This window comes from Bos javanicus, chromosome 28, assembly GCF_032452875.1.
Source record: "Bos javanicus breed banteng chromosome 28, ARS-OSU_banteng_1.0, whole genome shotgun sequence".
In the NCBI taxonomy this organism is placed as follows: domain Eukaryota; kingdom Metazoa; phylum Chordata; class Mammalia; order Artiodactyla; family Bovidae; genus Bos; species Bos javanicus.
In genome coordinates, this window is record NC_083895.1 from 18,198,463 (window position 1) to 18,214,362 (window position 15,900).

The 15,900-nt window shown below is 42.1% G+C and overlaps 1 protein-coding gene across 3 annotated transcripts in view; it reads right to left on the reverse strand.

Moving 5' to 3' along the window:
• The window catches only part of RHOBTB1 (Rho related BTB domain containing 1), a 141,812-nt gene extending 140,255 nt beyond the window's left edge, over nucleotides 1-1,557 (reverse strand). For 2 of the 3 annotated variants that reach the window (XM_061405063.1, XM_061405066.1), the window contains exon 1: nucleotides 1,182-1,557. The gene's annotated coding sequence lies outside the window, so the exon portion shown is untranslated. Of the gene's footprint in view, nucleotides 1-595; nucleotides 730-1,181 lie in introns of all 3 variants that reach the window. The other variant, XM_061405072.1, reaches the window with a different exon arrangement.
• Between the last annotated feature and the right edge of the window lie 14,343 nt (nucleotides 1,558-15,900).

The following is a 15,900-nucleotide window of genomic DNA, read 5'->3' on the forward strand; positions in this document are numbered from 1 at the left end:
TATTCAGGAAGCATTTTACAAATCTTTTATTAGTTAATCCTTACACTTCGCAGTGCATCTGACAGGTGGTAAACAATGCTCTGTGTTCTAAATTGCCAATACATGAAAAGTTTAATGGGGGAAAAAGAAATCTACGCCTTTCCTCTGTGTTCCCAAACTTGCTAAGAGCTCATTTCTGATCATTTTTCCTCTCACTGGAGACCAAAGCAAGGCCTGAAAAGCAGGCTTGCACCCTAACATTTAAAAGGGAATATATTGGACTCAGTCGTGGGTCAAGTGGCTAGAACTAGAGGAAACCTCACAAGACACCCAGGTGATATGACAGGATTCCCAACAAAGATGCAGCCCAGTAATACAGCACATAAAAAGGCACATAAGGAAGAAGTCAGTTTTTAAAACTATACAGTGAATTGAGTTCTCAAATCTAACACCACCATCCATACCTGCTGGACTCACTATCTAATGACAACACCAGTTACTGTTAATACGCACACATATATAGTAAAAAACAAAACCTAATTGAAACTAAGAGAGTCTGTATTTTCTTTCTGGAAAACTCACACGTCTTAAAAACTCAGCTTCCTCCAACACCCACCTCAAACTCTTTAGAATCCTCCAGTCTGCCCAGTTCCAGACACCAGCAGGGGTGAGAGTGCAGGGCAAGGAAAGCTTCCGTGGATCAGAGTTTCATTCTGGACCCAAACGTTTTACAGCCCGGGGCTTTCAGAACTAACGAACCAAGAAAAATCAATCTCGAGTCACCTGAGGGCGGGGCACCAGGAGCGTAGCTGCAGTGCCTACTTTCAGAGGCCCTCAGAGTGGACACGTCCAGCCCAGTCTCTAATCTCTTCTGATTGACCTGACTCTATCCCTCTAATCCCTCAGGCCCCCACCCCCGCCGGCGTGTGTGTGTGTTGGGGGACAGGTAGGCGGGTGCAGAAAACACCCAGATATTTTGCAAGCAAACAAATGCGGCCTTGTGCGTTCTCTCGGTGCAGATGGGCAGCTGTCCAGAGGTCAGTGTAAGGTAACCCGGTCATCTCCCTTTCAAGGTACAAGGAGATGCTCCGATCCCTAGCGTCCCCGAGTCTGCGGATACTCGGGGCGCTCGCAGAGCCCCCCATAACCCCGCCCACCCACTCCCCCACCTCCGGCGCGGGCCCGCCCCGCGCTTACGCTACCTGGGGACGCTGGAGGCACCTTGGCAGTGGTGGCTCACGATCTTGCCGACCACAGCCCGGGGCTGGTGCGCACGCTTTGTAAAGCCTTCGGAGGGCAGCCGACCCCGCCCTCTCCACTCCCAGCCCCCCACCCTTTCCTACCTCGGGCCCCCTCTCCCGTTACTGCCCCCACTCAGCCGCCTCGCCCTGGCGGCCGCGGCCTCCCTTGGTGAAGGCTGTTAGTTCCTCCCCACCCTCGCGGCCAGCTCGGGAGTCATCCGGGCGGGCGGGGCCCTGGGCCGCTTCCCTGCCTCTGGAGCCGTCGCCCCACTTGTGTCAGCAACCCCTCGCTACCCTCTCCGGACTTGGTTGCCCCGGGTGCTCGTGACCCCGCCCTTCTCCACGAGGGGCCACGCCCCGGAGTCGGCATCCCTGCCACCCACCTCTGGGACTGGGTGGGGCCACCGGCAGGGGGGCGACTCCTTCTACACCTGGAGGCCAAGTCCGGGAAAGTTTTGGGGTTTTGGCCCTGTTCAGGGTCAGCTTTCTCTTGCAGGGACGTTCTGCAGCTGAGAAATGGAAAGTCTGCGAGTTGTGCTGACAACATAAACCACGCAGCGCTGGGTCTCGGCGCTCTTGTAGTTTGCACAAAAATTCTCCGTCATCTTAGGCGCGTTCGCCTTTCAAAGCCCCAGCCCAGTCATTTCAGTGAAAGGGTTAAAGGAACTTAATTTTTAAATAAGAAGTCAATGCTAGAATCCAATACATGATGTGTTAGCTCTGCCCCAAGCTTTAAGTATGGTCACCTCTGAATAATTCAGACTTTGCAGTGACCAGGAATACCTAGAGCGGTCACTATGTCGCATCTCCACATCTCTAGAACTTCGGGTCCTTCCCTGTGATGTGAGGGAGGAGGGAAAGTGGAATGCAACAAAATCAATTTGAAGAGCTTTTAACAGCTGGTATAAAAGTTTATGGGAGAGGCAGTCTGCAATCATTGAAAATAAGATTCCGAAATTATCTGTAGACCTCACACTTGAGTTTTACCATTTTGCTGGAGTTTGAGTAATGGAGGGCTAGAGGTTTCTATTATTTTTAGCAGAAATGATACTTTTCTAAGAATTATTAAATAGATTAAATGTATCATGTTATGATATCATGTCAGATCAGAGTAAAACTATCTGTAGAAGACTCTATTAGCCTGCTGATAGCATAGGAGACACAGCATCTCTTTAAAGTGGTAAAATTGGCTTTGTCTTAGAGTTTAAATAACAAGTAAGGATAAGCTGGAAAACATGATAACATCTTTAGAGTTCTGTTTGCCATCTAATGAAGATATTTTCTTTTCAGCACCCCAACTTCCTTCTACTGTTTCTAATAAGATGTCATTTCAGGATTGCTCAGAGCTTTTGGACATTTGTTCTTTCTTTAAAGTATTCAGTGAAGGTTCAAACAGTGCCTGGCCTTGAGCTTGGTGCAGGTGATATAAAGGTGAACTAGGTAGAGGGTACCTGCCCTACCAGGGGCTTACACCTTAATGGGGGAGAGATAGTTGCTACATAGACAGGGGCAAACAGTTCATTTCACCTGTGCAAAGCTGCATGTGGAAGTGGGGGACATTAGGCAAGAACACCCTTCAAGTGGTCTTTTAGACTGCTCTTGGCTTTGAACCCTAGAATTTCTTCAGTGCAAAGATTGGGGGAGGCAGCATCCTTTCTTTCCTATCTCATATCCAGTCTATCAGGAAATCCCGACGGCTGCATCTTCAGAAAGTGATCCAAATCTAAACTCCCCCACTGCTGGTATTCCCAACCAGCATCACCCATGGTCCATTATCCTTACAGAACCTAGGGTGACCCTTTCAAAGTACATGAGTTAGTTCATATCAATCCTCTGCTGAAAAACCACTCAGTTGTTTCCAGACAACCCAGGCTTGACCCCAGCCCCCAAGGCCATGCCTGCCTGCCGCCTTACCTCTCTTCCCTCCTTGTCCATCACTCTCCCCTCCCACTCCCCGGCACAGCCTCTCTGGCCTTTCTACTCTTCTTTCAACCCTCATGTTCCTGCCTTTTGGCCTTTGAGCCTGGATTTACTTCTTCTAAACGTGTATTTAGAGGCTTGCTCCTCGGTTACATCAGGTATTTACTCCTTTCTCTTCTTTGTCGGAGAGGTAGTCCCGGACCGCCTATTTGAAATTTTTTCCTTCTCTCAACCCTCTCACTCTCTGTCTCAGATCTACTTAAGTTTTCCTTTTAATGTACATGTTCAGGAGCATACACACTCATTGCTGTCTCTCTTCTAGAATGAGAACAGCAATTTGGTTATAGTGCCAGGCACATGGAAGGAACTCTATAAATATCTGTTAAAAGACAGCATATAAATTATGCTATGGACTGAATGTGTCTCCACACAATTCATATATTGAAGCTCTAACCCCCAATGTGACTGCATTTGGAGATAGTCTTTTGGAAGTGACTTAAGTTCAGTGAGGTCATAGTGCAGGGCCCTGATCTGGTAGAATAAGACCCTGAAGAAGACTGCTCACTCCATGGCACAGGAAAGGCCATGTGTACACCGTGAGAACACAGCTGCCTGCAAGCCAGGAAGAGAGCTTGTATCAGAATCTGAATCCACTGGCATCTGAATCTGGGACTTGCTAACTTCTAGAACTGTGAGAAACATATTTCTGTTGTTTAAGCCAGTCTCTCTATGGTATTTTGTTATGGCAGCCTGAGAAGAGTAAGATAGATTACAAAAAAATTTAAAGGAAGGAGTTTAGATACAATCTGCACTCACAACTAATTCAGGGAATGGTGTGATGTTGTGACCTTTAACCAATGAACAAACTTTGCAGCACTCACCAGAGTAAGCGGAGGCTTGAAGATTAATCTTATCTGAGCCTGAGAATAGAATAAGTATTCAAGATAAACAAGTGTCTTTTACAACTTCTTTGTTGTCTGTCTCTGAGGTCATGAATGATTGAAGCTCAGAGAAGAAACAATGATGAGTTAGTATGGTGAAAAATGGTATTTCAAAGAGAGAACTCAGATCTGAACTCCATGCAAGTTCCCTCCTGGTCAGGCTGAAGGAGTCATATGCTGCTGTGTACCTAAAACATAATCATGGCCCACTGATATTTAGACAAAATATCAGATAACAGCTTTGGTTACCTACCACAACTGTTTATACCACTGGTCTCCAAAGTAGGCTGTGGGGAAAAAATACCAGAAGCTCCATTGATGTTTGTTTGTTTAAAAAAAAGCAAAAACATAAGCTTTTGTAAATATGTAGTATACAGCTTGATGCTGACACCCTCATTTGCCCATAGGTCATGTGGTGGCCTATCTTCCCTTGCAGAGGTGTCTTGCAATTTTGGGAGATCTACAGCATGGAGGGGCCAACATGTGGGCCCTACGCTTATTTCATTTTCATTGTGTTGAGTCTTCCTGATTTTATGTGTTCAATTAAGGATTCTGTTACCCGGCTTTAACCAACAATTGCAATCATAAAATGAAAAACTGGCTTAAAAGGATTTAAAAGTGGCTTAGACAATTAGATAATACAAATAATACTGGCATAAGCAAACAGTAGAAAATTGGTGGAATGGAAGCTTTTGCTACTGTGAGAATTCTTAGCCGTAATGGGAGGTTAACAGTGGGAATGATCTGTTTAATTCAGTCTTCCAAGAAACCAGCTTCTCTCTCCCATTTAAATAGTCAAGAAGACATATGAAACAGGGATTTATAGCCACATTTATTAACAAGCCTTGCCTTAAGTATATATTGTACTTTGAGATATAGGCTAATGATATTAAGAAGTAGTGTGACTTGCAAGAAAGTAACAAATATGATGTAGCTCATCATTAAATCATTTTTAACAGTTTTATTTGTGGGTATGTTTTATAATGTATGGGGCTTCCCTGGTAAAGAATCTGCCTGTGAAGTGGGAGACCTAGGTTCAATCCCTGGATCAGAAAGATTCCCTGGAGAAGGGAATGGCTACCCACTCCAGTATTCTTGCCTGGAGAATTCCATGGACAGAGGAGCCTGGCAGGCTCAAAGAGGCTTACCCTCTTTGACCATGGGGTAAACAAAGAGTCAGATATGACTGAGGGACTTAATACTTTGACTTTCACCTTATGATGTATAATAGTAAATATAATAAGCCACCTGACGAATAAATTGATAGGTGGATAAATATTGAGGATATACACAGAACATTTTAAACTGATAGAGTAGCCTAATGGAGAGTTTGGAAACACTGATTTATATCACCAGGGGTAAAATAATTTACTAGAACTCCAAACCCTAGTCCTGAGAAAAAAGAACAGATCAAACCAACTTCTTATTCACAGAATACCAACGTCAGAGGATGAATTATCCAGAACCCTTTTAAATCTTTCTTCTCTCCACTGCATTTTGAGCATTCTAAAATTTCAAGGGAAATAAGAAACCTTGTTAGTTTGCCACAATATTTGGCAGAAAAGATTAAACTTGCCAAAAAAAAAAGTTTGGGGTTTACTTAGGGGTGTTGGTTACCCTGTTCTGTATGACTTTGTATTCATCCATCCTCTTTAAACTAGTTTTTTTTTTTTCTTACTATGAAATGTGCCCATAGAGCCCGCAATTTGAAATAATACTAAAACACGTTCAAACTCCTCTCACTGCTCTTTTCCATGTATTAAAATGGTTTGCCCCATTATTTTAAAGCTCTCAAAAAAAAAAAAAAAAATCCCCTTCCCCATTCTAAAATTTCAAGTGCTTCTCTGCGTGATAAATTTATAACATTTCCATTTTGAGCAACCAGTATTATATAATAACAGTAATGCATATCTTTAGTAGAAGGGCTATCTGTTTAGCTCTGTTTTCTTTGATGAGTATCATCACATCATAACATTTTTGAGGGTGAAGGGGAGACTTGGCTACAGTTCCTTGTGTGAATGAAGATGCTAAAGCTCAGAACATCAAAAAGCCTGCCTGCAGTCAAACTGCTGGATCCCACGAGAGCTGAGACTAGACCCCCAGACCTTCTGATTCTTGTTCTGAGTACTGTCCACTGAGATAGCCACCTCAAAGGGAGCTCAGTAAGGATGTAGTTTTTCTTTGCAAATCTGAGTTAGAGAAAATAGGCTACCTTGGATCCTGCCTCATTGTATCCATACATATGTGTGTCAGGCAGCCCAGAGTGCTTGAATTCCCCAAAGACCCCTACCGCAAAGTGTGCCCATGAAGGAAAGGGGGATCGTTCTCTCGTAGGGGTCTGTTCATTTTACATTTAATAAAGAGTGAGGTGAAACCTTATAGATTATGTCATTTTCCTCCTTGGCATCTCAGAGTTTAACTAACCACTAACCCACTGGCAGGTGCTGTTTTCCCAATTAGAAGTTTAACCTTCAAAAAAAAGTATTCTTTCGATAAAACAATCCTAATGAAAAAATAATACTAAAAATATCAAGACAAAGGCAGGCAGAGAATTTTAAACTGGTTGGTGGAGATGATTGGTTACTACTTAGCAATAATATCTGATAGTTTGGTAGAAAATTTTCAGGGAAAGTGATGGGAACCTAATTTCCTGAGGTACATAAAATAGGATCAAATAAAAGAGTGAAGAGTGTATTGTAAAGATAATCTAGTTGCCCAGATGGCCTTTCCTTAGTTACAGCTTTTATGGTTCTCGGAATGTGTGTGTTCTTTATTCTTTTATGAGGAAATAAAGATTTTCTTTTTCCCAGGGGCATGAAGTTACCCTGCAGTTTAGTTGTTAAAAAACTCTGAATATGTTTTCTTTGTTATTTCTAGGACACTCAGCTTTATTCTGGAATTCACCTTGGTTCCTGTGTTTTCTCTTTTGTTGTTCATTCATTAAGTTGTGTCTGATTCTTTGCGATCCCTTGGACTGCAGTATGTTAGGTTTCCCTGTCCTTCACCATCTCACGGAGACTGCTCAGATTCAAGTGCACTGAGTTGGTGAGGCTGTCTAACCACCTCATTCTCTTTTCGCCCTCTTCTCCTTTTGCCTTCAATTTTTCCCAGCATCAGGGTCTTTTCCAGTGAGTTGGCTGTTTGGATCAAGTGACCAAAGTACTGGAGCTTTAGCTTCAGCATTAGTCCTTCCAATGAATGTTCAGCATTGATTTCCTTTAGGATTGACTGATTTGATCTCCCTGCAGTCCAAGGGACTCTCAAGAGTCTTCTCCAGCACCACAGTTCAATAGCAACAGTTCTTCAGTGCTCAGTCTTCCAACTCTCACTTCTGGACATGACTACTGGAAAAACCATAGCTTTGACTAGACAGACCTTTGTCAGCAAAGTGATGTCTCTGCTTTTTAATATGCTATCTAGGTTTGTCATAGCTTTTGTTCCAAGGAGCAAGCATCTTTTAATTTCATGGCTGCAGTCACCGTCCACAGTGCTTTTGGAGCTCAAGAAAATAAGAATCGTCACTGCTTGTACTTTCCCCCTTTTATTTGCCATGAAGTGATAGGACTGGTTGCCGTGATCTTAGTTTTATGAATGTTGAGTTTTAAGCCAGCTTTTTCACTATCCTCTCTGATCCGCATCCAGAGGCTCTTTAATTCCTCTTCATTTTCTGCCATTAGGATGGTATCATCTGCATCTGAGGTTGTTGATATTTCTCCTGACAATCTTGATTTTAGCTTAGGATTCATCCAGCTCTGCATTTCACATGATGTACTCTGCATAAAAGTTAAACAGGGTGACAATATACAGCTTTGTTGTACTCCTTTCTCAAATTGTACCAGTCCTTGTTCCATGTCCAGTTCTAGCTGTTGCTTCTTAACCTTCATAGAGCTTTTTCAGGAGACAGGTAAGGTGGTCTGGTATTTCCATATCTTTAAGAGTTTTCTACAATTTATTGTGATCCACACAGTCAAAGGCTTTAGTGTAGTCAATAAGGCAGAAGTAGATGTTTTCTGTAATTCCCTTGCTTTCTCTATGATCCAACGAATGTTTTCAACTTGATCTCTGGTTCCTTTGCTTTTTCTAAATCCAGCTTGTACATCTGAAATTTCTCTGTTCATGTATTTCTGAAGCCTAGCTTAAAGGATTTTGAGCATAACCTTACTGACTTGCAAAATGAGGGCAGTTGTATGGTAGTTTGAATATTCTTTGGCATTTCTCTTCTTTGGGATTGGAATGAAAACTGACCTTTTCCAGTCCTGTGGCCATTGCTGAGTTTTCTGAATTTTCTGGCATAGTGAGTGTAGCACTTTAATAGCATCATCTTTTAGGATTTGAAATAGCTCAACTGGAATTCCATTGCCTCCACTAGCTTTGTTCAGAGTAGTGCTTCCTAAGGCCCACTTGATGCCACACTCCAGGATGTCTGGCTCTAGGTGAGAGACCACACCATTTGGGTCATTAAAACCTTTTTTGTATAGTTCTTCTGTGTGTTCTTGCCACCTTTTCTTAATCTCTTCTATTTTTGTTAGGTCCTTACTGTTTCTGTCCTTTATTGTGCCCATCCTTCCATGAAGTGTTCCCTTGATATCTCCAGTTTTCTTGAAAAGATCTTCACTCTTTCCCATTCTTTTATTTTCCTCTACTTTTTGCCTTGTTCATTGAAGAAGGCCTTTTTATTTCCTCCTGCTATTTCCTGGAATTCTGCATTCAGTTTGGTATCTTTTCCCCTTTTCCCCTTGATTTTGGTTTCTCTTCTTTCCTCAGCTATTTGTAAAGCCTCCTCAGACAACCACTTTGCCTTCTGGATTTTCTTTTTTTTTGGGCTGGTTGTGGTTGCTGCCTCCTGTACACTGTTACAGACCTCTGTCCGTAGTTCTTCAGGCAGTCTGTCTACCTCCTCTAATCCCTTGAATCTATTTGTCACCTCTGCTGTATAATCATAAGGGATTTGATTTAGATCATACCTGAATGGTCTACTGGGTTTCCCTGCTTTCTTAAGTTTAGCCTGAATTTTACAGTAAGAAGCTCAAGATCTGAGCCACAGTCAGCTCCAGGTCTTGTTTTTGCCAACTATATAGAGCCCTTCCATCTTTGGCTGCAAAAAACATAATCAGTCTAGTTTTGGTGTTGACTGGTGACGTCCGTATATAGAGTTCTCTCTTGTGTTGTTGGAAGAGGGTGTTTGCTATGACCAGTGTGTTCCTAAGGTCAAACTTGTTTGTGACTCCAGATATCTCTTGACTTCCTGCTTTTGCATTCCAGTTCCCTATTATGAAAAGGACATCTTTTTTGGTGTTAGTTCTAGAAGGTCTTATAAGTCTTCATAGAACCGGTCAACTTCAGCTTCTCTGGCCTCAGTGCTTGGGGCATAGACTTGGGTTACTGTGATGTTGAATGATTTACCTTGGAAAGGAGCTGAGATCATTCTGTTGTTTTTGAGATTGCACCCAAATACCGCATTTCAGACTCTTGTTGACTGTGATGGCTACTTGATTTTTTCTAAGGGACTCTTTCCCATGGTAGTAGATATAATGGTCATCTGAATTAAATTCGCCCATTCCCGTCCAGTTTAGTTCATTGATTCCTAAGATGTTGATGTTTACTCTTGCTATTTCCTTCTTGACCACATCCAATTTACCTTGAGTCATGGACCTAACATTCCAGGTTCGATGTTCTTTACAGCATCAGACTTTACTTTCACCACCAGGCACAGCTACTCCTGAGTATTTTTTCTGCTTTGTACCAGCTGCCTCATTCTTTCTGGAGCTATTAGTAATTGCCCTCCACTCCTCCCAGTAGCATGTTGGATACCTTCCTACCTGGGGAACTCATCTTCCAGTATCTTACCTTTTTGAATTTTCATACTGCTTGTGGGGTTCTTATGACAGGAATACTGGAGTGATTTGCCATTCCCTCCTGCAGTGGACCATGTTTTGTCGGAATTCTCCACTGTGACCCATCCATCTTGGGTGGCCCTGCACAGCATGGCTCATAACTTCATTGAGTTATGCAAACCCTTTTGCATGACAAGGCTGTGCCCCGTAAAGGGTGTTTTCCCTCTACACTTGAATTTCTGGTTCTTAACTCCAGATTTTAAAGTTGTTAGTTATATTTCTCATGATAGCCCTGATAATCTAGTTAATATTAGATTTTATGGCACAGGTTAAAGGGAAAAGTTGCTAAGATTTGGCTATAATCTGATCTCTCTAAATTTGATTCTTCCTCTGTCCTCAAATATTGTTGTTGATGGTGTTTAGTTGCTGAGTTGTGTTAGACTCTTTTGTGATCCCATGGACTGTAGCCTGCCAGGCTCCTTTGTCCATGGGATTTCCCAGGTAAGTATAGTGGAGTGAGTTGCTATTTTCTTCTTCAGTTGATCTTCCCGACCCAGGGATTGAACCCATGTCTCCTGCATTGGCAGGTGGCTTCTTTACCACTAAGCCACTAGGGAAGCCCAAACTTTAGAAGCTGAAATAGGGTGGGATATTTCTGAAAGAAATTTGGAAGTGTATCTATAGTTCCTATAAATGTGACTTAGAAGTTCTATAATAAAATTCCCATGGAATGTATAAAAGTTTTTATTTAATTTTCTAAATAGCAAAGTCTCAGAGTTTGTGAATTTCATATTTTTATGGTACTATGCCTTCTGGGTTTTATTACAAAACAAAACATTGTATGATAAAAACGACATCTCTGTCATGTCTGTCCAGACAGGTTTTGTACATGTGGCACCATCTTTTTTCCTTGTATAATAGTAGACAAATCCTTGATTATAAGGATTCTACTTCTCTTTCTCAGTATGCAGTGCTTAATAAAATTATTTTATGATTGTAATGTACTCATTTCCATGTGTAACATGCTTTGTGAGTAGAAACTGTAGAGCTGGAATTTATTACAAGGATTCTCTTGAATTCTGAAACCAAACTTTTAGAAAACCCATGTGAGAGAGGATGGCTTCCCAGGAGACTCACTGGTAAAGAGCTCACCGGCCAATGCAGGCAATGTGGGTCCGATCTCTGGGCTAGGAAGATCCCCTGGAGAAGGAAGTGGCAACCCACTCCAGTATTCTCACCTGGGAAATCTCATGGACAGAGGAGCCTGGTGAGCTACAGTCTGTGGGGTCACAAAGAGCCAGACACAACTGAGCGAGTGAGCATGCACACACACACACACACACACGAGAATAGTTTACCTTGGGAGGATATCCCCTCTGAGGACATGGCGCCAATCAATATCACTAAATATTAGTCAATTAAAGTCTGATCCTTCATCTCTCAACAACTTCCTTCTTTTCTGGGATAGAACTGACTTCCAGGAGTTCATAAAATCTATTTGCTGGTAGGTGTTTTGTGCCTTGGACTTTTGGGGTACCTTATGTGTTCATATCTTTTTAGTCTCTCTCTCCATATTCATTGTTACATTTGTTGTAATCAAGTCTCTTCCTTCCACAAAACGGGGCTTCTGTGCACCTAGAATTAAGCTCTAACCCAGCACAGGCAGCTAGGGCCTGTAGGAATCGGCCACTGATGGCTTTAATTTTCTCTACAGATCTTGACTAAGCTCAGTGATTCTAGATGACTATTTCTTGAAGACAGCACTCTTATTCATGATCCTGCACCTGTGAACTGGCAGCTTCCTTGGTCTAGAATGTTCCTAGCCCAAATTTTGACATGAGTGGCCCCTTCCCAATATGTCTTTCCTCATAAGCCATCTGACGTTGCCCACCCACTCTCCCTGCCCTGTTGCTTCTCTGTCACTTTAAACTATTTTTTTCTTCATAATGTTTATCACTTTCAGAAAGATGTTATTTTTAAAAAATTCAGTAATTTATGTTAATTGGAGGCTAATAACAAACACATGAAAAGATGCTCAACATTACTCATTATCAGAGAAATGCAGATTAAAACCACAATGAGGTACCATCTCACACCAGTCAGAATGGCTGCTATTAAAAAGTCTACAAATAATAAATGCTGGAGAGGGTGCAGAGAAAAGGGAACCTTTTGCCCTGTTGGTGGGAATGCAAACTAGTACAGCCACTATGGAGAACAGTGAGATTCCTTTTTTAAGATTTCTTAAAAAACTGGAAATAGAACTGCCATACGACCCAGCAATCCCACTGCTGGGCATACACACCAAGGAAACCAGAATTGAAAGAGACACGTGTACCCTAATGTTCATCGCAGCACTGTTTACAATAGCTAGGACATGGAAGCAGAAAGGATGTTATTTGTTTCCAAATCATTTATCACATGATTTCGTTTAAAATTGAATTGCCATGAGATTAGAGACCCTGTCTTTATTGTTCATGCCTCTATAACCATTATTTAGCACAGAACCTGGAATTTAGTCGAAGTTCTCCTACTCCTATTATTGCTTCAGTCGTGTCAGACTCTTTGCAACGCTATGAATTGCAGCCCGCCAGGCTCCTCTGTCCCTGGGATTTTCCAGGCAAGAATACTGGAGCGGGTTGCCATGCCCTCTTCCAGAGGATCTTCTCAACCCAGGTATCGAATCCAGGTGCTCTGCGTCTCCTGCATTGGCAGGCGGGTTCTTTACTACTAGCACCACCTGCCCCCAAAATACTTTTTTAGTGCTCTGAGCCCAGTTTTTTGGATGTTTAACTTTTTATTATTTATTTATTTGGCTGTACCAGGTCTTAGTTGCGACATGCACACTCTTAGTTGTAGCATATTGGAGTTAGTCCCCCAACCAGGGATCGAACCTAAGCCCCCTGCTTTGGGAATGCAGAGTCTTAGCTACGGGACCAAAAGGGAGGTCCCTCTGAGCCCATTTTTATTTGTGGGGCTGCATTTGGCTTAAAACCTCAGGATCAAGGCTAGAAATTGATTATAGCTGAAACTTAGTTTGTTGAAATTATTTTGGGTATTATATGTATTCTGTTCTAAATAATTAAGAACAGCCCAGTTTGACTTTTCTGTAAAGTATCCCCTTTTATATGTGTTATTGTTCCAGTTTCATCCTAAAATTTGAAGGCCAGATAAACTTTATTTGATGGCATGATGTTAATTGGTTCTAAGATAATAAAAACATAGATAGTACTTGTTGTTTAGTCACTAAGTCATGTGTGACTCTCTTGCGACCCCAAGGACTGGAGCCCACCAGGCTCCTCTATCCATGGGACTCTATCCAGGCTCCTCTATCCATGGGACTTCCCAGGCAGGAATATTGGAGTGGGTTGCCATTTCTTTTTCCAGGGGATCTTAGGGCACTAGCAGATAATATGCAAACAGAGCCCTGTTGAAAACAATTTAATCTTTGATGGTTAAAAAAAAATGAAAAAAGAAGAAACAGTATAGTAGTAATGGAAAGAGAATTAAAACTTTCTTAAAATTCCTTACATGTACTTAGGACTTTGCTTTGCTACATTGAATTATTCATAGGCAGAGGGGTCAGGGTCAAACAAATATCTCCAGTGCTTGGACTTCCAAAAGTTTTAATCCAGTTCTCTCTTGCCATGTTTTAGAAAACAAAGTCGAAGATTTTAGAACTCAAATCTTATGTCCCACTTCTAAATTTTTACCTCAAACATGAAATAACTTTTCTTTAAAACAGAAGGAACCAACCCCCCCCCCAACCCCCCACCAAACCACAACCAAATCTTTTTTGGAAGGAGTGGAGGGGGTAGAGGGGTGGTGAGGGTTGGGGAGGGAGAATGTTATGAGTTAAAAATTTTTGCTTTTATTTCTTTCTTTCTTTCTTTTTTTTTTTTTGAGAGAAATCTCTAGAGAAAACTTGGAGATATGACAGAAACAAAACAAAACATAGTGGATCCCGAATAGGTTTAACTTCGATCTTTTTCTAAGGAAAGACACCTCAGTCAGTTCAGTCACTCAGTCATGTCCGACTCTTTGCGACCCCATGAACTGCAGCACGATGAATCCCTGTCCATCACCAACTCCCGGAGTTCACTCAAACTCACGTCCATCAAGTTGGTGATGCCATCCAGCCATCTCATCCTCAGTCGTCCCCTTCTCCTCCTGACCCCAATCTCTCCCAGCATCACAGTCTTTTCCAATAAGTCACCTCTTCGCATGAGGTGGCCGAAGTACTGGAGTTTCAGCTTTAGCATCAGTCCTTCCAAAGAACACCCAGGACTGATCTCCTTTAAAATGGACTGGTTGGATATCCTTGCAGTCCAAGGGACTCTTAAGAGTCTTCTCCAACACCACAGTTCAAAAGCATCAATTCTTCGGCACTCAGCTTTCTTCACAGTCCAACTCTCACATCCATACATGACCACTGGAAAAACCATAGCCTTGACTAGAAGAACCTTTGTTGGCAAAGTAATGTCTCTGCTTTTAAATATGCTATCTAGGTTGGTCATAACTTTCCTTCCAAGGAGTAAGCGTCTTTTAATTTCATGGCTGCAGTCACCATCTGCAGTGATTTTGGAGCCCCAAAAATAAAGTCTGACACTTTTCCCTCCCCATCTATTTGCCATGAAGTGATGGGACCAGATGCCATGATCTTCGTTTTCTGAATGTTGAGCTTTAAGCCAACTTTTTCACTCTCCTCTTTCACTTTCATCAAGAGGCTTTTTAGTTCTTCTTCACTTTCTGTCATAAGGGTGGTGTCATCTGCATATCTGAGGTTATTGATATTTCTCCTGGCAATCTTGATTCCAGCTTGTGCTTCTTCCAGCCCAGTGTTTCTCATGATGTACTCTGCATAGAAGTTAAATAAGCAGGGTGACAATATACAGCCTTGACGTACTCCTTTTCCTATTTGGAATAGTATGAAAAGGCAAAATGATAGGATACTGAAAGAGGAACTCCCCAGGTCAGTAGGTGCCCAATATGCTACTGGAGATCAGTGGAGAAATAACTCCAGAAAGAATGAAGGGATGGAGCCAAAGCAAAAACAGTACCCAGTTGTGGATGTGACTGGTGATAGAAGCAAGGTCCGATACTATAAAGAGCAATATTGCATAGGAACCTGGAATATCAGGTCCATGAATCAAGGCAAATTGGAAGTGGTCAAACAGGAGATAGCAAGAGTGAACATCAACATTTTAGGAATCATTGAATCAAAATGGACTGGAATGGGTGAATTTAACTCAAATGACCATTACTATATCTTCTACTGTGGGCAGGAATCCCTTAGAAGAAATGGAGTAGCCATCATGATCAATAAGAGAGTCCAAAATGCAGTACTTGGATGCAATCTCATCCAAAATGACAGAATGATCTCTGCTCGTTTCCAAGGCAAACCATTCAATATCACAGTAATCCAAGTCTATGTCCCAACCAGTAATGCTGAAGAAACTGAAGTTGAACGGTTCTATGAAGACCTACAAGACCTTTTAGAACTAACACCCCCAAAAAAGATGTCCTTTTCATTATAGGGACTGGAATGCAAAAGTAGGAAGTCAAGAAACACCTGGAGTAACAGGCAAATCTGGCCTTGGAATACAGAATGAAGCAGGGCAAAGGCTAATAGAGTTTTGCTGAGAGAACGCATTGGTCATAGCAAACAGCCTCTTCCAACAACACAAGAGCAGACTCTACACATGGACATCACCAAATGGTCAAAACCAAAATCAGATTGATTATATTTTTTACAGCCAAAGATGGAGAAGCTCTATACAGTCAGCAAAAACAAGACCGGGAGCTGACTGTGGCTCAGATCATGAGCTCCTTAATGCCAAATTCAGACTTAAATTGAAGAAAGTAGGGAAAACCACTAGACCATTCAGGTATGACCTAAATCAAATCCCTTACGATTATACAGTGGAAGTGAGAAACAGATTTAAGGGACTAGATCTGATAGATAGAGTGCCTGATTATGGAATGAGG